This window comes from Pleurodeles waltl, chromosome 10 (genome assembly GCF_031143425.1).
Source record: "Pleurodeles waltl isolate 20211129_DDA chromosome 10, aPleWal1.hap1.20221129, whole genome shotgun sequence".
NCBI lineage: Eukaryota > Metazoa > Chordata > Amphibia > Caudata > Salamandridae > Pleurodeles > Pleurodeles waltl.
The window spans coordinates 416,294,081-416,320,380 of NC_090449.1; positions in this window are offsets into that span (position 1 = coordinate 416,294,081).

Here is a 26,300-nt window from a genome sequence, read left to right on the forward strand (position 1 = left end):
CTGGAGTGTGAGGCAGTGTGCTCCCTTTTTTTTGCACTGTGTCGAATGACGGCTCCCTTGAGCTAACGGGCTGACGAGCCTTGGTGAGGCACCTGCGCACCAGAGTGGTACATAAACCTGAGAAGACGTTTGGTGGCATTTCAAGCAACCCCACAAAATATGCTGCTCTCTGCTGATGACGGGCGAAACCCAGAAACACGTGCCCAGAGATACACAGCACTTGCTGCACCTACTAAGGTGAAAGACTTTGATTACTTTTGTTAATGTGAAACGAATCTGACTGCATTTACCAAGATGCATTGGGGCCAACTTTTTGCTGGAGTGTGAGGCAGTGTGCTCCCTTTTATTTGCACTGTGTCGAATGACGGCTCCCTTGAGCTAACGGGCTGACGAGCCTTGGTGAGGCACCTGCGCACCAGAGTGGTACATAAACCTGAGAAGACGTTTGGTGGCATTTCAAGCAACCCCACAAAATATGCTGCTCTCTGCTGATGACGGGCGAAACCCAGAAACACGTGTCCAGAGATACACAGCACTTGCTGCACCTACTAAGGTGAAAGACTTTGATTACTTTTGTTAATGTGAAACTAATCTGACTGCATTTACCAAGATGCATTGGGGCCAACTGTTTGCTGGAGTGTGAGGCAGTGTGCTCCCTTTTTTTTGTACTGTGTCGAATGACGGCTCCCTTGAGCTAACGGGCTGACAAGCCTTGATGAGGCACCTGCACACCAGAGTGGTACATAAACCTGAGAAGACGTTTGGTGGCATTTCAAGCAACCCCACAAAATATGCTGCTCTCTGCTGATGACGGGCGAAACCCAGAAACACGTGTCCAGAGATACACAGCACTTACTGCACCTACTAAGGTGAAAGACTTTGATTACTTTTGTTAATGTGAAACGAATCTGACTGCATTTACCAAGATGCATTGGGGCCAACTTTTTGCTGGAATGTGAGGCAGTGTGCTCCCTTTTTTTTGCACTGTGTCGAATGACGGCTCCCTTGAGCTAACGGGATGACGAGCCTTGGTGAGGCACCTGCGCACCAGAGTGGTACATAAACCTGAGAAGACGTTTGGTGGCATTTCAAGCAACCCCACAAAATATGCTGCTCTCTGCTGATGACGGGCGAAACCCAGAAACACGTGTCCAGAGATACACAGCACTTACTGCACCTACTAAGGTGAAAGACTTTGATTACTTTTGTTAATGTGAAACGAATCTGACTGCATTTACCAAGATGCATTGGGGCCAACTTTTTGCTGGAATGTGAGGCAGTGTGCTCCCTTTTTTTTGCACTGTGTCGAATGACGGCTCCCTTGAGCTAACGGGATGACGAGCCTTGGTGAGGCACCTGCGCACCAGAGTGGTACATAAACCTGAGAAGACGTTTGGTGGCATTACAAGCAACCCCACAAAATATGCTGCTCTCTGCTGATGACGGGCGAAACCCAGAAACACGTGTCCAGAGATACACAGCACTTGCTGCACCTACTAAGGTGAAAGACTTTGATTACTTTTGTTAATGTGAAACGAATCTGACTGCATTTACCAAGATACATTGGGGCCAACTTTTTGCTGGAGTGTGAGGCAGTGTGCTCCCTTTTTTTGCACTGTGTCGAATGACGGCTCCCTTGAGCTAACGGGATGACGAGCCTTGGTGAGGCACCTGCGCACCAGAGTGGTACATAAACCTCAGAAGACGTTTGGTGGCATTTCAAGCAACCCCACAAAATATGCTGCTCTCTGCTGATGACGGGCAAAACCCAGAAACACGTGTCCAGAGATACACAGCACTTGCTGCACCTACTAAGGTGAAAGACTGTGATTACTTTTGTTAATGTGAAACGAATCTGACTGCATTTACCAAGATGCATTGGGGCCAACTTTTTGCTGGAATGTGAGGCAGTGTGCTCCCTTTTTTTTGCACTGTGTCGAATTACGGCTCCCTTGAGCTAACGGGCTGACGAGCCTTGGTGAGGCACCTGCGCACCAGAGTGGTACATAAACCTGAGAAGACGTTTGGTGGCATTTCAAGCAACCCCACAAAATATGCTGCTCTCTGCTGATGACGGGCGAAACCCAGAAACACGTGTCCAGAGATACACAGCACTTGCTGCACCTACTAAGGTGAAAGACTTTGATTACTTTTGTTAATGTGAAACGAATCTGACTGCATTTACCAAGATGCATTGGGGCCAACTTTTTGCTGGAGTGTGAGGCAGTGTGCTCCATTTTTTTTGCACTGTGTCGAATGACGGCTCCCTTGAGCTAACGGGCCGACGAGCCTTGGTGAGGCACCTGCGCACCAGAGTGGTACATAAACCTGAGAAGACGTTTGGTGGCATTTCAAGCAACCCCACAAAATATGCTGCTCTCTGCTGATGACGGGCGAAACCCAGAAACACGTGTACAGAGATACACAGCACTTGCTGCACCTACTAAGGTGAAAGACTTTGATTACTTTTGTTAATGTGAAACAAATCTGAATGCATTTACCATGATGCATTGGGGCCAACTTTTTGCTGCAGTGTGAGGCAGTGTGCTCCCTTTTTTTTGCACTGTGTCGAATGACGGCTCCCTTGAGCTAACGGGCTGACGAGCCTTGGTGAGGCACCTGCGCACCAGAGTGGTACATAAACCTGAGAAGACGTTTGGTGGCATTTCAAGCAACCCCACAAAATATGCTGCTCTCTGCTGTTGACGGGCGAAACCTAGAAACACGTGTCCAGAGATACACAGCACTTGCTGCACCTACTAAGGTGAAAGACTTTGATTACTTTTGTTAATGTAAAACGAATCTGACTGCATTTACCAAGATGCATTGGGGCCAACTTTTTGCTGGAGTGTGAGGCAGTGTGCTCCCTTTTTTTTGCACTGTGTCGAATGACGGCTCCCTTGAGCTAACGGGCTGACAAGCCTTGGTGAGGCACCTGCGCATCAGAGTGGTACATAAACCTGAGAAGACGATTGGTGGCATTTCAAGCAACCCCACAAAATATGCTGCTCTCTGCTGATGACAGGCGAAACCCAGAAACACGTGTCCAGAGATACACAGCACTTGCTGCACCTACTAAGGTGAAAGACTTTGATTACTTTTGTTAATGTGAAATTAATCTGACTGCATTTACCAAGATGCATTGGGGACAACTTTTTGCTGGAGTGTGAGGCAGTGTGCTCCCTTTTTTTTGCACTGTGTCGAATGACGGCTCCCTTGAGCTAACGGGCTGACGAGCCTTGGTGAGGCACCTGCGCACCAGAGTGGTACATAAACCTGAGAAGACGTTTGGTGGCTGTGAGAAGGTAGCCTCTTTCTAGCCTTGTTACCCCCACTTTTGGCCTGTTTGTGAGTGTATGTCAGGGTGTTTGTCACTGTTTTCACTGTCTCACTGGGATCCTGATAGCCAGGCCTCAGTGCTCATAGTGAAAACACCATGTTTTCAGTATGGTTGTTATGTGTCACTGGGATCCTGCTGGTCAGGACCCCAGTGCTCATAGGTTTGTGGCCTATATGTATGTGTCACTGGGACCCTGTCACACAGGGCCCCAGTGCTCATAGGTGTGCATGTGTATGTTCCCTGTGTGGTGCCTAACTGTCTCACTGAGGCTCTGCTAACCAGAACCTCAGTGGTTATGCTCTCTCATTTCTTTCCAAATTGTCACTGACAGGCTAGTGACCATTTTTACCAATTTACATTGGCTTACTGGAACACCCTTATAATTCCCTAGTATATGGTACTGAGGTACCCAGGGTATTGGGGTTCCAGGAGATCCCTATGGGCTGCAGCATTTCTTTAGCCACCCATAGGGAGCTCTGACAATTCTTACACAGGCCTGCCACTGCAGCCTGAGTGAAATAACGTCCACGTTATTTCACAGCCATTTTACACTGCACTTAAGTAACTTATAAGTCACCTATATGTCTAACCTTTACCTGGTAAAGGTTAGGTGCAAAGTTACTTAGTGTGAGGGCACCCTGGCACTAGCCAAGGTGCCCCCACATTGTTCAGAGCCAATTCACTGAACTTTGTGAGTGCGGGGACACCATTACACGCGTGCACTACATATAGGTCACTACCTATATGTAGCTTCACCATGGTAACTCCGAATATGGCCATGTAACATGTCTATGATCATGGAATTGCCCCCTCTATGCCATCCTGGCATTGTTGGTACAATTCCATGATCCCAGTGGTCTGTAGCACAGACCCTGGTACTGCCAGACTGCCCTTCCTGGGGTTTCTCTGCAGCTGCTGCTGCTGCCAACCCCTCAGACAGGCAGCTGCCCTCCTGGGGTCCAGCCAGGCCTGGCCCAGGATGGCAGAACAAAGAACTTCCTCTGAGAGAGGGTGTGACACCCTCTCCCTTTGGAAAATGGTGTGAAGGCAGGGGAGGAGTAGCCTCCCCCAGCCTCTGGAAATGCTTTGTTGGGCACAGGTGTGCCCAATTCTGCATAAGCCAGTCTACACCGGTTCAGGGACCCCTTAGCCCCTGCTCTGGCGCGAAACTGGACAAAGGAAAGGGGAGTGACCACTCCCCTGACCTGCACCTCCCCTGGGAGGTGTCCAGAGCTCCTCCAGTGTGCTCCAGACCTCTGCCATCTTGGAAACAGAGGTGCTGCTGGCACACTGGACTGCTCTGAGTGGCCAGTGCCACCAGGTGACGTCAGAGACTCCTTGTGATAGGCTCCTTCAGGTGTTAGTAGCCTTTCCTCTCTCCTAGGTAGCCAAACCCTCTTTTCTGGCTATTTAGGGTCTCTGTCTCTGGGGAAACTTTAGATAACGAATGCATGAGCTCAGCCGAGTTCCTCTGCATCTCCCTCTTCACCTTCTGATAAGGAATCGACCGCTGACCGCGCTGGAAGCCTGCAAACCTGCAACATAGTAGCAAAGACGACTACTGCAACTCTGTAACGCTGATCCTGCCGCCTTCTCGACTGTTTTCCTGCTTGTGCATGCTGTGGGGGTAGTCTGCCTCCTCTCTGCACCAGAAGCTCCGAAGAAATCTCCCGTGGGTCGACGGAATCTTCCCCCTGCAACCGCAGGCACCAAAAAGCTGCATTTCCGGTCCCTTGGGTCTCCTCTCAGCATGACGAGCGAGGTCCCTCGAATCCAGCGACACTGTCCAAGTGACCGCCACAGTCCAGTGACTCTTCAGCCCAAGTTTGGTGGAGGTAAGTCCTTGCCTCACGTCGCTGGGCTGCATTGCTGGGAACCGCGACTTTGCAAGTTACTCCGGCCCCTGTGCACTTCCGGCGGAAATCCTTCATGCACAGCCAAGCCTGGGTCCACGGCACTCTAACCTGCATTGCACGACTTTCTAAGTTGGTCTCCGGCGACGTGGGACTCCTTTGTGCAACTTCGGCGAGCACCGTTTCACGCATCCTCGTAGTGCCTGTTTCTGGCACTTCTCCGGGTGCTACCTGCTTCAGTGAGGGCTCTTTGTCTTGCTCGACGTCCCCTCTCTCTGCAGGTCCAATTTGCGACCTCCTGGTCCCTCCTGGGCCCCAGCAGCGTCCAAAAACGCCAAACGCACGATTTGCGTGTAGCAAGGCTTGTTGGCGTCCATCCGGCGGGAAAACACTTCTGCACGACTCTCCAAGGCGTGGGGGATCCATCCTCCAAAGGGGAAGTCTCTAGCCCTTGTCGTTCCTGCAGTATTCACAGTTCTTCAGCCTAGTAAGAGCTTCTTTGCACCAACCGCTGGCATTTCTTGGGCATCTGCCCATCTCCGAGCTGCTTGTAACTTTTGGACTTGGTCCCCTTGTTCCACAGGTACCCTCAGTCAGGAATCCATCGTTGTTGCATTGCTGATTTGTGTTTTCCTTGCATTTTCCCTCTAACACGACTATTTTGTCCTTAGGGGAACTTTGGTGCACTTTGCACTCACTTTTCAGGGTCTTGGGGAGGGTTATTTTTCTAACTCTCACTATTTTCTGATAGTCCCAGCGACCCTCTACAAGGTCACATAGGTTTGGGGTCCATTCGTGGTTCACATTCCACTTTTGGAGTATATGGTTTGTGTTGCCCCTATCCCTATGTTTCCCCATTGCATCCTATTGTAACTATACATTGTTTGCACTGTTTTCTAAGACTATACTGCATATTTTTGCTATTGTGTATATATATCTTGTGTATATTTCCTATCCTCTCACTGAGGGTACACTCTAAGATACTTTGGCATATTGTCATAAAAATAAAGTACCTTTATTTTTAGTATAACTGTGTATTGTGTTTTCTTATGATATTGTGCATATGACACTAGGTGGTACTGTAGTAGCTTCACACGTCTCCTAGTTCAGCCTGAGCTGCTTTGCTAAGCTACCATTATCTATCAGCCTAAGCTGCTAGACACCCTATACACTAATAAGGGATAACTGGGCCTGGTGCAAGGTGCAAGTACCCCTTGGTACTCACTACAAGCCAGTCCAGCCTCCTACATTGGTTGTGCAGTGGTGGGATAAGTGCTTGAGACTACTTACCACTCTTGTCATTGTACTTTTCATAAGAGAAAAATATACAAAACAAGGTCAGTGTATATACACATAGCCAAAAAGTTTTGCATTTCCTCTTTTCACTCTTTTCTAAGTGCTGAAAAGTACTACTAAACTTTCAAAAAGTTCTTAAAAGTTTAAAAAGTTTTTTTCTGTCTTTCCAAAAAGTTCTGAAAACTTTTTTCTCTTTGTCTATCACTTTAACTCTCTCTAAAAATGTCTGGCACAGGCCAAAATGTTGAACTGTCCAAACTTGCATATGATCACCTTAGCTGGAAAGGAGCAAGGAGTCTCTGCATAGAGAGAGGTTTGAGTGTAGGGAAGAATCCTTCCTTAGAACTGTTAATTAATATGCTTAGAGTACAGGATAAGGCCATAAGTGCCCAATCTGTAGAAAAAGTAGCTAATGGTTCTCAATCTGATCCAGGGACTCCCCCAGGAAAAGGTTCAGGAAAGAAACTTCTCAGCCTGCCCATTACTAGACAGTCTAGCATAGTTGGTACAGAGGTTGAATCACACCATACTGATGATGTGATCTCACATTATGCTGGTAGCCAAGCTGTTAGGGTGCCCTCTGTAAGGGACAGGTCTCCTTCTGTTCATTCCCATCATACCTCTGTATCTAGAAATGTCCCTCCCACCCACCCTGATGACAGATTGTTAGAAAGGGAGCTCAATAGATTGAGAGTGGAACAAACCAGACTGAAGCTCAAGAAGCAACAGCTGGATTTGGATAGACAGTCTTTAGAAATAGAGAGGGAAAGACAGAAGTTGGGTTTAGATACCCATGGTGGCAGCAGCAGTATTCCCCATAGTCATCCTGCAAAAGAGCATGATTCCAGGAATCTGCACAAGATAGTTCCCCCTTATAAGGAGGGGGATGACATTAACAAGTGGTTTGCTGCACTTGAGAGGGCCTGTGCTGTACAGGATGTCCCTCAAAGGCAGTGGGCTGCTATCCTATGGCTATCATTTAGTGGAAAAGGTAGGGATAGGCTCCTTACTGTGAAAGAAAATGATGCCAATAATTTTACAGTTCTTAAGAATGCACTCCTGGATGGTTATGGCTTAACCACTGAACAGTACAGGATAAAGTTCAGAGAGACCAAAAAGGAGTCTTCACAAGACTGGGTTGATTTCATTGACCATTCAGTGAAGGCCTTGGAGGGGTGGTTACATGGCAGTAAAGTTACTGATTATGAAAGCCTGTATAACACAATCCTGAGAGAGCATATACTTAATAATTGTGTGTCTGATTTGTTGCACCAGTACCTGGTAGACTCTGATCTGACCTCTCCCCAAGAATTGGGAAAGAAGGCAGACAAATGGGTCAGAACAAGGGTGAACAGAAAAGTTCATACAGGGGGTGACAAAGATGGCAATAAGAAGAAAGATGGTGAAAAATCTCAAGATAAGCATGGGGATAAGGGTAAAACCAAAGATCCCACTTCAAATCTTAAACACTCTTCAGAGGGTGGGGATAAAACAAATTCTTCCTCTTCTTCCCAACCTGCACACATTAAAAAGCCTTGGTGCTTTGTGTGTAAAAACAGAGGCCATAGGCCAGGGGATAAGTCCTGTCCAGGTAAACCCCCTGAGCCTACCACCACTAATACATCAAGCTCTAGTGCCCCTAGCAGTAGTGGTACTAGTGGTGGGACTGCTGGCAACAGTCAAGCAAAGGGTGTAGTTGGGTTCACTTATGGGTCCATAGTGGAAACTGATGTAATCAGTCCCAAGACAGTTTCTGTCACACCTAGTGGCATTGGCCTTGCCACACTGGCTGCTTGTCCCCTTACAATGGATAAGTACAGGCAGACAGTTTCAATAAATGGTGTTGAGGCCTTGGCCTACAGGGACACAGGTGCCAGTTTCACTTTGGTGACTGAAAACCTAGTGCCTCCTGAACAACACATCATTGGACAACAGTATAAGATTATTGATGTCCATAACTCCACTAAGTTTCTTCCCTTAGCTATAATTCAGTTTAGTTGGGGTGGAGTTACTGGCCCTAAGCAGGTGGTGGTATCACCTAGCTTACCTGTAGACTGTCTCTTAGGTAATGACCTAGAGGCCTCAGGTTGGGCTGATGTAGAGTTTTATGCCCATGCAGCCATGCTGGGCATCCCTGAGGAATTGTTCCCTCTCATTTCAAGTGAAATGAAAAAGCAAAGGAGAGAAGGCCTGAAAACTCAGGATCCCTCTCCATCAACAGGTAAAAAGGGTATCACAGTATCCCCTAACCACCCTACCATTCAGGATACTATTCCTGTGGTGGGAGAAACCTCTCCTGGGGTGGCACCTGTTCTAAGGGAATCATCAGCTGGCAAAGCTGGACTCCCTGAGGTGGAAGTACCTCTCTGTGGGATAACTAACATTGGTGAGAAAAACAGCACCATTTTAGTTAACATGGAGCATCCCTCCAACCCTTCCAGAGAAACTTTAGTGCAGAAACCCTGCACTACCTCACAACACTTAGGACAGCATCCCTGCCCTAGTGTGGAGCTCATAGGACAGCATCCCTGCCCTGCTCCAACTCAAGAGAAACAGCATCCCTGTTCTCTCTTCCAGCCAGATGGACAAAGTTTTTGCCCAGCTATGGCTTTTCTGAGACAGCATCCCTGTCTGGCATTTCCATCACTACAAATAGGTTCAGTGGACAATTCCCACTGCTCTAAACTAAAACTTACTGATAGAAACTCTGAAAATACATCTTCACATTGTTGCTTAGCTAAAAAACTTCAAACAGGGTGGTTTACATCCCCACAGGGAAGTAACCATATAGTGGATGATAAAGGGAGTAACCAGTCTATTGCAGAGCTACTCTCTACTTATCACCACTTAGACAATAAAGTCTCAACTGGCCAAGGTTAGCCTTATTGTCCTTCGTTTGGGGGGGGGTTGTGTGAGAAGGTAGCCTCTTTCTAGCCTTGTTTCCCCCACTTTTGGCCTGTTTGTGAGTGTATGTCAGGGTGTTTGTCACTGTTTTCACTGTCTCACTGGGATCCTGATAGCCAGGCCTCAGTGCTCATAGTGAAAACACCATGTTTTCAGTATGGTTGTTATGTGTCATTGGGATCCTGCTGGTCAGGACCCCAGTGCTCATAGGTTTGTGGCCTATATGTATGTGTCACTGGGACCCTGTCACACAGGGCCCCAGTGCTCATAGGTGTGCATGTGTATGTTCCCTGTGTGGTGCCTAACTGTCTCACTGAGGCTCTGCTAACCAGAACCTCAGTGGTTATGCTCTCTCATTTCTTTCCAAATTGTCACTGACAGGCTAGTGACCATTTTTACCAATTTACATTGGCTTACTGGAACACCCTTATAATTCCCTAGTATATGGTACTGAGGTACCCAGGGTATTGGGGTTCCAGGAGATCCCTATGGGCTGCAGCATTTCTTTTGCCACCCATAGGGAGCTCTGACAATTCTTACACAGGCCTGCCACTGCAGCCTGAGTGAAATAACGTCCACGTTATTTCACAGCCATTTTACACTGCACTTAAGTAACTTATAAGTCACCTATATGTCTAACCTTTACCTGGTAAAGGTTAGGTGCAAAGTTACTTAGTGTGAGGGCACCCTGGCACTAGCCAAGGTGCCCCCACATTGTTCAGAGCCAATTCACTGAACTTTGTGAGTGCGGGGACACCATTACACGCGTGCACTACATATAGGTCACTACCTATATGTAGCTTCACCATGGTAACTCCGAATATGGCCATGTAACATGTCTATGATCATGGAATTGCCCCCTCTATGCCATCCTGGCATTGTTGGTACAATTCCATGATCCCAGTGGTCTGTAGCACAGACCCTGGTACTGCCAGACTGCCCTTCCTGGGGTTTCTCTGCAGCTGCTGCTGCTGCCAACCCCTCAGACAGGCAGCTGCCCTCCTGGGGTCCAGCCAGGCCTGGCCCAGGATGGCAGAACAAAGAACTTCCTCTGAGAGAGGGTGTGACACCCTCTCCCTTTGGAAAATGGTGTGAAGGCAGGGGAGGAGTAGCCTCCCCCAGCCTCTGGAAATGCTTTGTTGGGCACAGGTGTGCCCAATTCTGCATAAGCCAGTCTACACCGGTTCAGGGACCCCTTAGCCCCTGCTCTGGCGCGAAACTGGACAAAGGAAAGGGGAGTGACCACTCCCCTGACCTGCACCTCCCCTGGGAGGTGTCCAGAGCTCCTCCAGTGTGCTCCAGACCTCTGCCATCTTGGAAACAGAGGTGCTGCTGGCACACTGGACTGCTCTGAGTGGCCAGTGCCACCAGGTGACGTCAGAGACTCCTTGTGATAGGCTCCTTCAGGTGTTAGTAGCCTTTCCTCTCTCCTAGGTAGCCAAACCCTCTTTTCTGGCTATTTAGGGTCTCTGTCTCTGGGGAAACTTTAGATAACGAATGCATGAGCTCAGCCGAGTTCCTCTGCATCTCCCTCTTCACCTTCTGATAAGGAATCGACCGCTGACCGCGCTGGAAGCCTGCAAACCTGCAACATAGTAGCAAAGACGACTACTGCAACTCTGTAACGCTGATCCTGCCGCCTTCTCGACTGTTTTCCTGCTTGTGCATGCTGTGGGGGTAGTCTGCCTCCTCTCTGCACCAGAAGCTCCGAAGAAATCTCCCGTGGGTCGACGGAATCTTCCCCCTGCAACCGCAGGCACCAAAAAGCTGCATTTCCGGTCCCTTGGGTCTCCTCTCAGCACGACGAGCGAGGTCCCTCGAATCCAGCGACACTGTCCAAGTGACCGCCACAGTCCAGTGACTCTTCAGCCCAAGTTTGGTGGAGGTAAGTCCTTGCCTCACGTCGCTGGGCTGCATTGCTGGGAACCGCGACTTTGCAAGTTACTCCGGCCCCTGTGCACTTCCGGCGGAAATCCTTCATGCACAGCCAAGCCTGGGTCCACGGCACTCTAACCTGCATTGCACGACTTTCTAAGTTGGTCTCCGGCGACGTGGGACTCCTTTGTGCAACTTCGGCGAGCACCGTTTCACGCATCCTCGTAGTGCCTGTTTCTGGCACTTCTCCGGGTGCTACCTGCTTCAGTGAGGGCTCTTTGTCTTGCTCGACGTCCCCTCTCTCTGCAGGTCCAATTTGCGACCTCCTGGTCCCTCCTGGGCCCCAGCAGCGTCCAAAAACGCCAAACGCACGATTTGCGTGTAGCAAGGCTTGTTGGCGTCCATCCGGCGGGAAAACACTTCTGCACGACTCTCCAAGGCGTGGGGGATCCATCCTCCAAAGGGGAAGTCTCTAGCCCTTGTCGTTCCTGCAGTATTCACAGTTCTTCAGCCTAGTAAGAGCTTCTTTGCACCAACCGCTGGCATTTCTTGGGCATCTGCCCATCTCCGAGCTGCTTGTAACTTTTGGACTTGGTCCCCTTGTTCCACAGGTACCCTCAGTCAGGAATCCATCGTTGTTGCATTGCTGATTTGTGTTTTCCTTGCATTTTCCCTCTAACACGACTATTTTGTCCTTAGGGGAACTTTGGTGCACTTTGCACTCACTTTTCAGGGTCTTGGGGAGGGTTATTTTTCTAACTCTCACTATTTTCTGATAGTCCCAGCGACCCTCTACAAGGTCACATAGGTTTGGGGTCCATTCGTGGTTCACATTCCACTTTTGGAGTATATGGTTTGTGTTGCCCCTATCCCTATGTTTCCCCATTGCATCCTATTGTAACTATACATTGTTTGCACTGTTTTCTAAGACTATACTGCATATTTTTGCTATTGTGTATATATATCTTGTGTATATTTCCTATCCTCTCACTGAGGGTACACTCTAAGATACTTTGGCATATTGTCATAAAAATAAAGTACCTTTATTTTTAGTATAACTGTGTATTGTGTTTTCTTATGATATTGTGCATATGACACTAGGTGGTACTGTAGTAGCTTCACACGTCTCCTAGTTCAGCCTGAGCTGCTTTGCTAAGCTACCATTATCTATCAGCCTAAGCTGCTAGACACCCTATACACTAATAAGGGATAACTGGGCCTGGTGCAAGGTGCAAGTACCCCTTGGTACTCACTACAAGCCAGTCCAGCCTCCTACAGTGGCATTTCAAGCAACCCCACAAAATATGCTGCTCTCTGCTGATGACGGGCGAAACCCAGAAACACGTGTCCAGAGATACACAGCACTTGCTGCACCTACTAAGGTGAAAGACTTTGATTACTTTTGTTAATGTGAAACGAATCTGACTGCATTTACCAAGATGCATTGGGGCCAACTTTTTGCTGGAGTGTGAGGTAGTGTGCTCCCTTTTTTTTGCACTGTGTCGAATGACGGCTCCCTTGAGCTAACGGGCTGACGAGCCTTGGTGAGGCACCTGCGCACCAGAGTGGTACATAAACCTGAGAAGACGTTTGGTGGCATTTCAAGCAACCCCACAAAATATGCTGCTCTCTGCTGATGACGGGCGAAACCCAGAAACACGTGTCCAGAGATACACAGCACTTGCTGCACCTACTAAGGTGAAAGACTTTGATTACTTTTGTTAATGTGAAACGAATCTGACTGCATTTACCAAGATGCATTGGGGCCAACTTTTTGCTGGAGCGTGAGGCAGTGCGCTCCCTTTTTTTTGCACTGTGTCGAATGACGGCTCCCTTGAGCTAACGGGCTGACGAGCCTTGGTGAGGCACCTGCGCACCAGAGTGGTACATAAACCTAAGAAGACGTTTGGTGGCATTTCAAGCAACCCCACAAAATATGCTGCTCTCTGCTGATGACGGACAAAACCCAGAAACACGTGTCCAGATATACACAGCACTTGCTGCACCTACTAAGGTGAAAGACTGTGATTACTTTTGTTAATGTGAAACTAAACTGACTGCATTTACCAAGATGCATTGGGGCCAACTTTTTGCTGGAATGTGAGGCAGTCTGCTCCCTTTTTTTTGCACTGTGTCGAATTACGGCTCCATTGATCTAACGGGCTGACGAGCCTTGGTGAGGCACCTGCGCACCAGAGTGGTACATAATCCTGAGAAGACGTTTGGTGGCATTTCAAGCAACCCCACAAAATATGCTACTCTCTGCTGATGACGGGCGAAACCCAGAAACACGTGTCCAGAGATACACAGCACTTGCTGCACCTACTAAGGTGAAAGACTTTGATTACTTTTGTTAATGTGAAACGAATCTGACTGCATTTACCAAGATGCATTGGGGCCAACTTTTTGCTGGAGTGTGAGGCAGTGTGCTCCCTTTTTTTTGCACTGTGTCGAATGACGGCTCCCTTGAGCTAACGGGCTGACGAGCCTTGGTGAGGCACCTGCGCACCAGAGTGGTACATAAACCTGAGAAGACGTTTGGTGGCATTTCAAGCAACCCCACAAAATATGCTGCTCTCTACTGTTGACGGGCGAAACCCAGAAACACGTGTCCAGAGATACACAGCACTTGCTGCACCTACTAAGGTGAAAGACTTTGATTACTTTTGTTAATGTGAAACGAATCTGACTGCATTTACCAAGATGCATTGGGGCCAACTTTTTGCTGGAGTGTGAGGCAGTGTGCTCCCTTTTTTTTGCACTGTGTCGAATGACGGCTCCCTTGAGCTAACGGGCTGACAAGCCTTGGTGAGGCACCTGCGCATCAGAGTGATACATAAACCTGAGAAGACGATTGGTGGCATTTCAAGCAACCCCACAAAATATGCTGCTCTCTGCTGAAGACGGGCGAAACCAAGAAACATGTGTCCAGAGATATACAGCACTTCCTGCACCTACTAAGGTGAAAGACTTTGATTACTTTTGTTAATGTGAAATGAATCTGACTGCATTTACCAAGATGCATTGGGGACAACTTTTTGCTGGAGTGTGAGGCAGTGTGCTCCCTTTTTTTTGCACTGTGTCGAATGACGGCTCCTTTGAGCTAACGGGCTGACGAGCCCTGGTGAGGCACCTGCGCACCAGAGTGGTACATAAACCTGAGAAGACGTTTGGTGGCATTTCAAGCAACCCCACAAAATATGCTGCTCTCTGCTGATGACGGGCGAAACCCAGAAACACGTGTCCAGAGATACACAGCACTTACTGCACCTACTAAGGTGAAAGACTTTGATTACTTTTGTTAATGTGAAACGAATCTGACTGCATTTACCAAGATGCATTGGGGCCAACTTTTTGCTGGAATGTGAGGCAGTGTGCTCCCTTTTTTTTGCACTGTGTCGAATGACGGCTCCCTTGAGCTAACGGGATGACGAGCCTTGGTGAGGCACCTGCGCACCAGAGTGGTACATAAACCTGAGAAGACGTTTGGTGGCATTTCAAGCAACCCCACAAAATATGCTGCTCTCTGCTGATGACGGGCGAAACCCAGAAACACGTGTCCAGAGATACACAGCACTTACTGCACCTACTAAGGTGAAAGACTTTGATTACTTTTGTTAATGTGAAACGAATCTGACTGCATTTACCATGATGCATTGGGGCCAACTTTTTGCTGCAGTGTGAGTCAGTGTGCTCCCTTTTTTTTGCACTGTGTCGAATGACGGCTCCCTTGAGCTAACGGGCAGACAAGCCTTGGTGAGGCACCTGCGCATCAGAGTGGTACATAAACCTGAGAAGACGATTGGTGGCTGTAGGAGGCTGGATTGGCTTGTAGTGAGTACCAAGGGGTACTTGCACCTTGCACCAGGCCCAGTTATCCCTTATTAGTGTATAGGGTGTCTAGCAGCTTAGGCTGATAGATAATGGTAGCTTAGCAGAGCAGCTTAGGCTGAACTAGGAGACGTGTGAAGCTACTACAGTACCACTTAGTGTCATATGCACAATATCATAAGAAAACACAATACACAGTTATACTAAAAATAAAGGTACTTTATTTTTATGACAATATGCCAAAGTATCTTAGAGTGTACCCTCAGTGAGAGGATAGGAAATATACACAAGATATATATACACAATAGCAAAAATATGCAGTATAGTCTTAGAAAACAGTGCAAACAATGTATAGTTACAATAGGATGCAATGGGGAAACATAGGGATAGGGGCAACACAAACCATATACTCCAGAAGTGGAATGCGAACCACGAATGGACCCCAAACCTATGTGACCTTGTAGAGGGTCGCTGGGACTATTAGAAAATAGTGAGAGTTAGCAAAATAACCCACCCCAAGACCCTGAAAAGTGAGTGCAAAGTGCACCAAAGTTCCCCTAAGGACAAAATAGTCGTGTTAGAGGGAAAATGCAAGGAAAACACAAATCAGCAATGCAACAACGATGGATTCCTGACTGAGGGTACCTGTGGAACAAGGGGACCAAGTCCAAAAGTCACAAGCAAGTCGGAGATGGGCAGATGCCCAAGAAATGCCAGCTGTTGGTGCAAAGAAGCTCTTACTAGGCTGAAGAACTGTGAATACTGCAGGAACGACAAGGGCTAGAGACTTCCCCTTTGGAGGATGGATCCCCCACGCCTTGGAGAGTCGTGCAGAAGTGTTTTCCCGCCAGATGGACGCCAACAAGCCTTGCTACATGCAAATCGTGCGTTTGGCGTTTTTGGACGCTGCTGGGGCCCAGGAGGGACCAGGAGGTAGCAAATTGGACCTGAAGAGAGAGGGGACGTCGCGCAAGACAAAGAGCCCTCACTGAAGCAGGTAGCACCCGGAGAAGTGCCACAAACAGGCACTACAAGGATGCGTGAAACGGTGCTCGCCGAAGTTGCACAAAGGAGTCCCACGTCGCCGGAGACCAACTTAGAAAGTCGTGCAATGCAGGTTAGAGTGCCGTGGACCCAGGCTTGGCTGTGCACGAAGGATTTCCGCCGGAAGTGCACAGGGGCCGGAGTAGCTTGCAAAGTCGCGGTTCCCAGCAATGCAGCCCAGCGAGGTGAGGCAAGGACTTACCTCCACCAAACTTGGACTGAAGAGTCACTGGACTGTGGGGGTCACTTGGACAGTGTCGCTGGATTCGAGGGACCTCGCTCGTCGTGCTGAGAGGAGACCCAAGGGACCGGTAATGCAGCTTTTTGGTGCCTGCGGTTGCAGGGGGAAGATTCCGTCGACCCACGGGAGATTTCTTCGGAGCTTCTGGTGCAGAGAGGAGGCAGACTACCCCTACAGCATGCACAAGCAGGAAAACAGTCGAGAAGGCGGCAGGATCAGCGTTACAGAGTTGCAGTAGTCGTCTTTGCTACTATGTTGCAGGTTTGCAGGCTTCCAGCGCGGTCAGCGGTCGATTCCTTATCAGAAGGTGAAGAGGGAGATGCAGAGGAACTCGGCTGAGCTCATGCATTCGTTATCTGCAGTTTCCCCAGAGACAGAGACCCTAAATAGCCAGAAAAGAGGGTTTGGCTACCTAGGAGAGAGGAAAGGCTACTAACACCTGAAGGAGCCTATCACAAGGAGTCTCTGACGTCACCTGGTGGCACTGGCCACTCAGAGCAGTCCAGTGTGCCAGCAGCACCTCTGTTTCCAAGATGGCAGAGGTCTGGAGCACACTGGAGGAGCTCTGGACACCTCCCAGGGGAGGTGCAGGTCAGGGGAGTGGTCACTCCCCTTTCCTTTGTCCAGTTTCGCGCCAGAGCAGGGGCTAAGGGGTCCCTGAACCGGTGTAGACTGGCTTATGCAGAATTGGGCACATCTGTGCCCAACAAAGCATTTCCAGAGGCTGGGGGAGGCTACTCCTCCCCTGCCTTCACACCATTTTCCAAAGGGAGAGGGTGTCACACCCTCTCTCAGAGGAAGTTCTTTGTTCTGCCATCCTGGGCCAGGCCTGGCTGGACCCCAGGAGGGCAGATGCCTGTCTGAGGGGTTGGCAGCAGCAGCAGCTGCAGAGAAACCCCAGGAAGGGCAGTCTGGCAGTACCAGGGTCTGTGCTACAGACCACTGGGATCATGGAATTGTACCAACAATGCCAGGATGGCATAGAGGGGGCAATTCCATGATCATAGACATGTTACATGGCCATATTCGGAGTTACCATGGTGAAGCTACATATAGGTAGTGACCTATATGTAGTGCACGCGTGTAATGGTGTCCCCGCACTCACAAAGTTCAGTGAATTGGCTCTGAACAATGTGGGGGCACCTTGGCTAGTGCCAGGGTGCCCTCACACTAAGTAACTTTGCACCTAACCTTTACCAGGTAAAGGTTAGACATATAGGTGACTTATAAGTTACTTAAGTGCAGTGTAAAATGGCTGTGAAATAACGTGGACGTTATTTCACTCAGGCTGCAGTGGCAGGCCTGTGTAAGAATTGTCAGAGCTCCCTATGGGTGGCAAAAGAAATGCTGCAGCCCATAGGGATCTCCTGGAACCCCAATACCCTGGGTACCTCAGTACCATATACTAGGGAATTATAAGGGTGTTCCAGTAAGCCAATGTAAATTGGTAAAATTGGTCACTAGCCTGTTAGTGACAATTTGAAAGTAATGAGAGAGCATAACCACTGAGGTTCTGGTTAGCAGAGCCTCAGTGAGACAGTTAGGCACCACACAGGGAACATATACATGCACACCTATGAGCACTGGGGCCCTGTGTGACAGGGTCCCAGTGACACATACATATAGGCCACAAACCTATGAGCACTGGGGTCCTGACCAGCAGGATCCCAGTGACACATAACAACCATACTGAAAACATAGTGTTTTCACTATGAGCACTGAGGCCTGGCTATCAGGATCCCAGTGAGACAGTGAAAACAGTGACAAACACCCTGACATACACTCACAAACAGGCCAAAAGTGGGGGTAACAAGGCTAGAAAGAGGCTACCTTCTCACACAACCCCCCCCCAAACGAAGGACAATAAGGCTAACCTTGGCCAGTTGAGACTTTATTGTCTAAGTGGTGATAAGTAGAGAGTAGCTCTGCAATAGACTGGTTACTCCCTTTATCATCCACTATATGGTTACTTCCCTGTGGGGATGTAAACCACCCTGTTTGAAGTTTTTTAGCTAACCAACAATGTGAAGATGTATTTTCAGAGTTTCTATCAGTAAGTTTTAGTTTAGAGCAGTGGGAATTATCCACTGAACCTATTTGTAATGATGGAAATGCCAGACAGGGATGCTGTCTCAGTAAAGCCATAGCTGGACAAAAACTTTGTCCATTTGGCTGGAAGAGAGAACAGGGATGCTGTTTCTCTTGAGTTGGAGCAGGGCAGGGATGCTGTCCTATCAGCTCCACACTAGGGCAGGGATGCTGTCCTAAGTGTTGTGAGGCAGTGCAGAGTTTCTGCACTAAAGTTTCTCTGGGAGGGTTGGAGGGATGCTCCATGTTAACTAAAATGGTGCTCTTTTTCTCACCAATGTTAGTTATCCCACAGAGAGGTACTTCCACCTCAGGGAGTCCAGCTTTGCCAGCTGATGATTCCCTTGGAACAGGTGCCACCCCAGGAGAGGTTTCTCCCACCACAGGAATAGTATCCTGAATGGTAGGGTGGTTAGGGGATACTGTGATACCCTTTTTACCTGTTGATGGAGAGGGATCCTGAGTTTTCAGGCCTTCTCTCCTTTGCTTTTTCATTTCACTTGAAATGAGAGGGAACAATTCCTCAGGGATGCCCAGCATGGCTGCATGGGCATGAAACTCTACATCAGCCCAACCTGAGGCCTCTAGGTCATTACCTAAGAGACAGTCTACAGGTAAGCTAGGTGATACCACCACCTGCTTAGGGCCAGTAACTCCACCCCAACTAAACTGAATTATAGCTAAGGGAAGAAACTTAGTGGAGTTATGGACATCAATAATCTTATACTGTTGTCCAATGATGTGTTGTTCAGGAGGCACTAGGTTTTCAGTCACCAAAGTGAAACTGGCACCTGTGTCCCTGTAGGCCAAGGCCTCAACACCATTTATTGAAACTGTCTGCCTGTACTTATCCATTGTAAGGGGACAAGCAGCCAGTGTGGCAAGGCCAATGCCACTAGGTGTGACAGAAACTGTCTTGGGACTGATTACCTCAGTTTCCACTATGGACCCATAAGTGAACCCAACTACACCCTTTGCTTGACTGTTGCCAGCAGTCCCACCACTAGTACCACTACTGCTAGGGGCACTAGAGCTTGATGTATTAGTGGTGGTAGGCTCAGGGGGTTTACCTGGACAGGACTTATCCCCTGGCCTATGTCCTCTGTTTTTACACACAAAGCACCAAGGCTTTTTAATGTGTGCAGGTTGGGAAGAAGAGGAAGAATTTGTTTTATCCCCACCCTCTGAAGAGTGTTTAAGATTTGAAGTGGGATCTTTGGTTTTACCCTTATCCCCATGCTTATCTTTAGATTTTTCACCATCTTTCTTCTTATTGCCATCTTTGTCACCCCCTGTATGAACTTTTCTGTTCACCCTTGTTCTGACCCATTTGTCTGCCTTCTTTCCCAATTCTTGGGGAGAGGTCAGATCAGAGTCTACCAGGTACTGGTGCAACAAATCAGACACACAATTATTAAGTATATGCTCTCTCAGGATTGTGTTATACAGGCTTTCATAATCAGTAACTTTACTGCCATGTAACCACCCCTCCAAGGCCTTCACTGAATGGTCAATGAAATCAACCCAGTCTTGTGAAGACTCCTTTTTGGTATCTCTGAACTTGATCCTGTACTGTTCAGTGGTTAAGCCATAACCATCCAGGAGTGCATTCTTAAGAACTTGGAAATTGTTAGCATCATTTTCTTTTACAGTAAGGAGCCTATCCCTACCTTTTCCAGTAAATGATAGCCATAGGATAGCAGCCCACTGCTTTTGAGGGACATCCTGTACAGCACAGGCCCTCTCAAGTGCAGCAAACCACTTGTTAATGTCATCCCCCTCCTTGTAAGGGGGAACTATCTTATGCAGATTCCTGGAATTATGCTCTTTTGCAGGTTGACTATGGGGAATACTGCTGCTGCCACCATGGGTATCTAAACCCATTTTCTGTCTTTCCCTCTCTATTTCTAAAGACTGTCTATCCAAATCCAGCTGTTGCTTCTTGAGCTTCAGTCTGGTTTGCTCCACTCTCAATCTATTGAGCTCCCTTTCCAACAATCTGTCATCAGGGTGGGTGGGAGGGACATTTCTAGATACAGAGGTATGATGGGAATGAACAGAAGGAGACCTGTCCCTTACAGAGGGCACCCTAACAGCTTGGCTACCAGTATAATGTGAGAGCACATCATCAGTATGATGTGATTCAACCTCTATACCAACTATGCTAGACTGTCTAGTAATGGGCAGGCTAAGAAGTTTCTTTCCTGAACCTTTTCCTGGGGGAGTCCCTGGATCAGATTGAGAACCATTAGCTACTTTTTCCACAGATTGGGCACTTATGGCCTTATCCTGTACTCTAAGCATATTAATTAACAGTTCTAAGGAAGGATTCTTCCCTACACTCAAACCTCTCTCTATGCAGAGACTCCTTGCTCCTTTCCAGCTAAGGTGATCATATGCAAGTTTGGACAGTTCAACTTTTTGGCCTGTGCCAGACATTTTTTAGAGAGAGTTAAAGTGATAGCAAAAGAGAAAAAAGTTTTCAGAACTTTTTGGAAAGACAGAAAAAACTTTTTAAACTTTTAAGAACTTTTTGAAAGTTTTAGAAGTACTTTTCAGCACTTAGAAAAGAGTGAAAAGAGGAAATGCAAAACTTTTTGGCTATGTGTATATACACTGACCTTGTTTTGTATATTTTTCTCTTATGAAAAGTACAATGACAAGAGTGGTAAGTAGTCTCAAGCACTTATCCCACCACTGCACAACCAATGTAGGAGGCTGGATTGGCTTGTAGTGAGTACCAAGGGGTACTTGCACCTTGCACCAGGCCCAGTTATCCCTTATTAGTGTATAGGGTGTCTAGCAGCTTAGGCTGATAGATAATGGTAGCTTAGCAGAGCAGCTTAGGCTGAACTAGGAGACGTGTGAAGCTACTACAGTACCACTTAGTGTCATATGCACAATATCATAAGAAAACACAATACACAGTTATACTAAAAATAAAGGTACTTTATTTTTATGACAATATGCCAAAGTATCTTAGAGTGTACCCTCAGTGAGAGGATAGGAAATATACACAAGATATATATACACAATAGCAAAAATATGCAGTATAGTCTTAGAAAACAGTGCAAACAATGTATAGTTACAATAGGATGCAATGGGGAAACATAGGGATAGGGGCAACACAAACCATATACTCCAGAAGTGGAATGCGAACCACGAATGGACCCCAAACCTATGTGACCTTGTAGAGGGTCGCTGGGACTATTAGAAAATAGTGAGAGTTAGCAAAATAACCCACCCCAAGACCCTGAAAAGTGAGTGCAAAGTGCACCAAAGTTCCCCTAAGGACAAAATAGTCGTGTTAGAGGGAAAATGCAAGGAAAACACAAATCAGCAATGCAACAACGATGGATTCCTGACTGAGGGTACCTGTGGAACAAGGGGACCAAGTCCAAAAGTCACAAGCAAGTCGGAGATGGGCAGATGCCCAAGAAATGCCAGCTGTTGGTGCAAAGAAGCTCTTACTAGGCTGAAGAACTGTGAATACTGCAGGAACGACAAGGGCTAGAGACTTCCCCTTTGGAGGATGGATCCCGCACGCCTTGGAGAGTCGTGCAGAAGTGTTTTCCCGCCGGATGGACGCCAACAAGCCTTGCTACATGCAAATCGTGCGTTTGGCGTTTTTGGACGCTGCTGGGGCCCAGGAGGAACCAGGAGGTCGCAAATTGGACCTGAAGAGAGAGGGGACGTCGAGCAAGACAAAGAGCCCTCACTGAAGCAGGTAGCACCCGGAGAAGTGCCACAAACAGGCACTACAAGGATGCGTGAAACGGTGCTCGCCGAAGTTGCACAAAGGAGTCCCACGTCGCCGGAGACCAACTTAGAAAGTCGTGCAATGCAGGTTAGAGTGCCGTGGACCCAGGCTTGGCTGTGCACGAAGGATTTCCGCCGGAAGTGCACAGGGGCCGGAGTAGCTTGCAAAGTCGCCGTTCCCAGCAATGCAGCCCAGCGAGGTGAGGCAAAGACTTACCTCCACCAAACTTGGACTGAAGAGTCACTGGACTGTGGGGGTCACTTGGACAGTGTCGCTGGATTCGAGGGACCTCGCTCGTCGTGCTGAGAGGAGACCCAAGGGACCGGTAATGCAGCTTTTTGGTGCCTGCGGTTGCAGGGGGAAGATTCCGTCGACCCACGGGAGATTTCTTCGGAGCTTCTGGTGCAGAGAGGAGGCAGACTACCCCTACAGCATGCACAAGCAGGAAAACAGTCGAGAAGGCGGCAGGATCAGCGTTACAGAGTTGCAGTAGTCGTCTTTGCTACTATGTTGCAGGTTTGCAGGCTTCCAGCGCGGTCAGCGGTCGATTCCTTATCAGAAGGTGAAGAGGGAGATGCAGAGGAACTCGGCTGAGCTCATGCATTCGTTATCTGCAGTTTCCCCAGAGACAGAGACCCTAAATAGCCAGAAAAGAGGGTTTGGCTACCTAGGAGAGAGGAAAGGCTACTAACACCTGAAGGAGCCTATCACAAGGAGTCTCTGACGTCACCTGGTGGCACTGGCCACTCAGAGCAGTCCAGTGTGCCAGCAGCACCTCTGTTTCCAAGATGGCAGAGGTCTGGAGCACACTGGAGGAGCTCTGGACACCTCCCAGGGGAGGTGCAGGTCAGGGGAGTGGTCACTCCCCTTTCCTTTGTCCAGTTTCGCGCCAGAGCAGGGGCTAAGGGGTCCCTGAACCGGTGTAGACTGGCTTATGCAGAATTGGGCACATCTGTGCCCAACAAAGCATTTCCAGAGGCTGGGGGAGGCTACTCCTCCCCTGCCTTCACACCATTTTCCAAAGGGAGAGGGTGTCACACCCTCTCTCAGAGGAAGTTCTTTGTTCTGCCATCCTGGGCCAGGCCTGGCTGGACCCCAGGAGGGCAGATGCCTGTCTGAGGGGTTGGCAGCAGCAGCAGCTGCAGAGAAACCCCAGGAAGGGCAGTCTGGCAGTACCAGGGTCTGTGCTACAGACCACTGGGATCATGGAATTGTACCAACAATGCCAGGATGGCATAGAGGGGGCAATTCCATGATCATAGACATGTTACATGGCCATATTCGGAGTTACCATGGTGAAGCTACATATAGGTAGTGACCTATATGTAGTGCACGCGTGTAATGGTGTCCCCGCACTCACAAAGTTCAGTGAATTGGCTCTGAACAATGTGGGGGCACCTTGGCTAGTGCCAGGGTGCCCTCACACTAAGTAACTTTGCACCTAACCTTTACCAGGTAAAGGTTAGACATATAGGTGACTTATAAGTTACTTAAGTGCAGTGTAAAATGGCTGTGAAATAACGTGGACGTTATTTCACTCAGGCTGCAGTGGCAGGCCTGTGTAAGAATTGTCAGAGCTCCCTATGGGTGGCAAAAGAAATGCTGCAGCCCATAGGGATCTCCTGGAACCCCAATACCCTGGGTACCTCAGTACCATATACTAGGGAATTATAAGGGTGTTCCAGTAAGCCAATGTAAATTGGTAAAATTGGTCACTAGCCTGTTAGTGACAATTTGAAAGTAATGAGAGAGCATAACCACTGAGGTTCTGGTTAGCAGAGCCTCAGTGAGACAGTTAGGCACCACACAGGGAACATATACATGCACACCTATGAGCACTGGGGCCCTGTGTGACAGGGTCCCAGTGACACATACATATAGGCCACAAACCTATGAGCACTGGGGTCCTGACCAGCAGGATCCCAGTGACACATAACAACCATACTGAAAACATAGTGTTTTCACTATGAGCACTGAGGCCTGGCTATCAGGATCCCAGTGAGACAGTGAAAACAGTGACAAACACCCTGACATACACTCACAAACAGGCCAAAAGTGGGGGTAACAAGGCTAGAAAGAGGCTACCTTCTCACAGTGGCATTTCAAGCAACCCCACAAAATATGCTGCTCTCTGCTGATGACAGGCGAAACCCAGAAACACGTGTCCAGAGATACACAGCACTTGCTGCACCTACTAAGGTGAAAGACTTTGATTACTTTTGTTAATGTGAAATTAATCTGACTGCATTTACCAAGATGCATTGGGGACAACTTTTTGCTGGAGTGTGAGGCAGTGTGCTCCCTTTTTTTTGCACTGTGTCGAATGACGGCTCCCTTGAGCTAACGGGCTGACGAGCCTTGGTGAGGCACCTGCGCACCAGAGTGGTACATAAACCTGAGAAGACGTTTGGTGGCATTTCAAGCAACCCCACAAAATATGCTGCTCTCTGCTGATGACGGGCGAAACCCAGAAACACGTGTCCAGAGATACACAGCACTTGCTGCACCTACTAAGGTGAAAGACTTTGATTACTTTTGTTAATGTGAAACGAATCTGACTGCATTTACCAAGATGCATTGGGGCCAACTTTTTGCTGGAGTGTGAGGTAGTGTGCTCCCTTTTTTTTGCACTGTGTCGAATGACGGCTCCCTTGAGCTAACGGGCTGACGAGCCTTGGTGAGGCACCTGCGCACCAGAGTGGTACATAAACCTGAGAAGACGTTTGGTGGCATTTCAAGCAACCCCACAAAATATGCTGCTCTCTGCTGATGACGGGCGAAACCCAGAAACACGTGTCCAGAGATACACAGCACTTGCTGCACCTACTAAGGTGAAAGACTTTGATTACTTTTGTTAATGTGAAACGAATCTGACTGCATTTACCAAGATGCATTGGGGCCAACTTTTTGCTGGAGCGTGAGGCAGTGCGCTCCCTTTTTTTTGCATTGTGTCGAATGACGGCTCCCTTGAGCTAACGGGCTGACGAGCCTTGGTGAGGCACCTGCGCACCAGAGTGGTTCATAAACCTAAGAAGACGTTTGGTGGCATTTCAAGCAACCCCACAAAATATGCTGGTCTCTGCTGATGACGGTCAAAACCCAGAAACACGTGTCCAGATATACACAGCACTTGCTGCACCTACTAAGGTGAAAGACTGTGATTACTTTTGTTAATGTGAAACTAAACTGACTGCATTTACCAAGATGCATTGGGGCCAACTTTTTGCTGGAATGTGAGGCAGTCTGCTCCCTTTTTTTTGCACTGTGTCGAATTACGGCTCCATTGATCTAACGGGCTGACGAGCCTTGGTGAGGCACCTGCGCACCAGAGTGGTACATAATCCTGAGAAGACGTTTGGTGGCATTTCAAGCAACCCCACAAAATATGCTACTCTCTGCTGATGACGGGCGAAACCCAGAAACACGTGTCCAGAGATACACAGCACTTGCTGCACCTACTAAGGTGAAAGACTTTGATTACTTTTGTTAATGTGAAACGAATCTGACTGCATTTACCAAGATGCATTGGGGCCAACTTTTTGCTGGAGTGTGAGGCAGTGTGCTCCCTTTTTTTTGCACTGTGTCGAATGACGGCTCCCTTGAGCTAACGGGCTGACGAGCCTTGGTGAGGCACCTGCGCACCAGAGTGGTACATAAACCTGAGAAGACGTTTGGTGGCATTTCAAGCAACCCCACAAAATATGCTGCTCTCTACTGTTGACGGGCGAAACCCAGAAACACGTGTCCAGAGATACACAGCACTTGCTGCACCTACTGAGGTGAAAGACTTTGATTACTTTTGTTAATGTGAAACGAATCTGACTGCATTTACCAAGATGCATTGGGGCCAACTTTTTGCTGGAGTGTGAGGCAGTGTGCTCCCTTTTTTTTGTACTGTGTCGAATGACGGCTCCCTTGAGCTAACGGGCTGACAAGCCTTGGTGAGGCACCTGCGCATCAGAGTGATACATAAACCTGAGAAGACGATTGGTGGCATTTCAAGCAACCCCACAAAATATGCTGCTCTCTGCTGAAGACGGGCGAAACCCAGAAACATGTGTCCAGAGA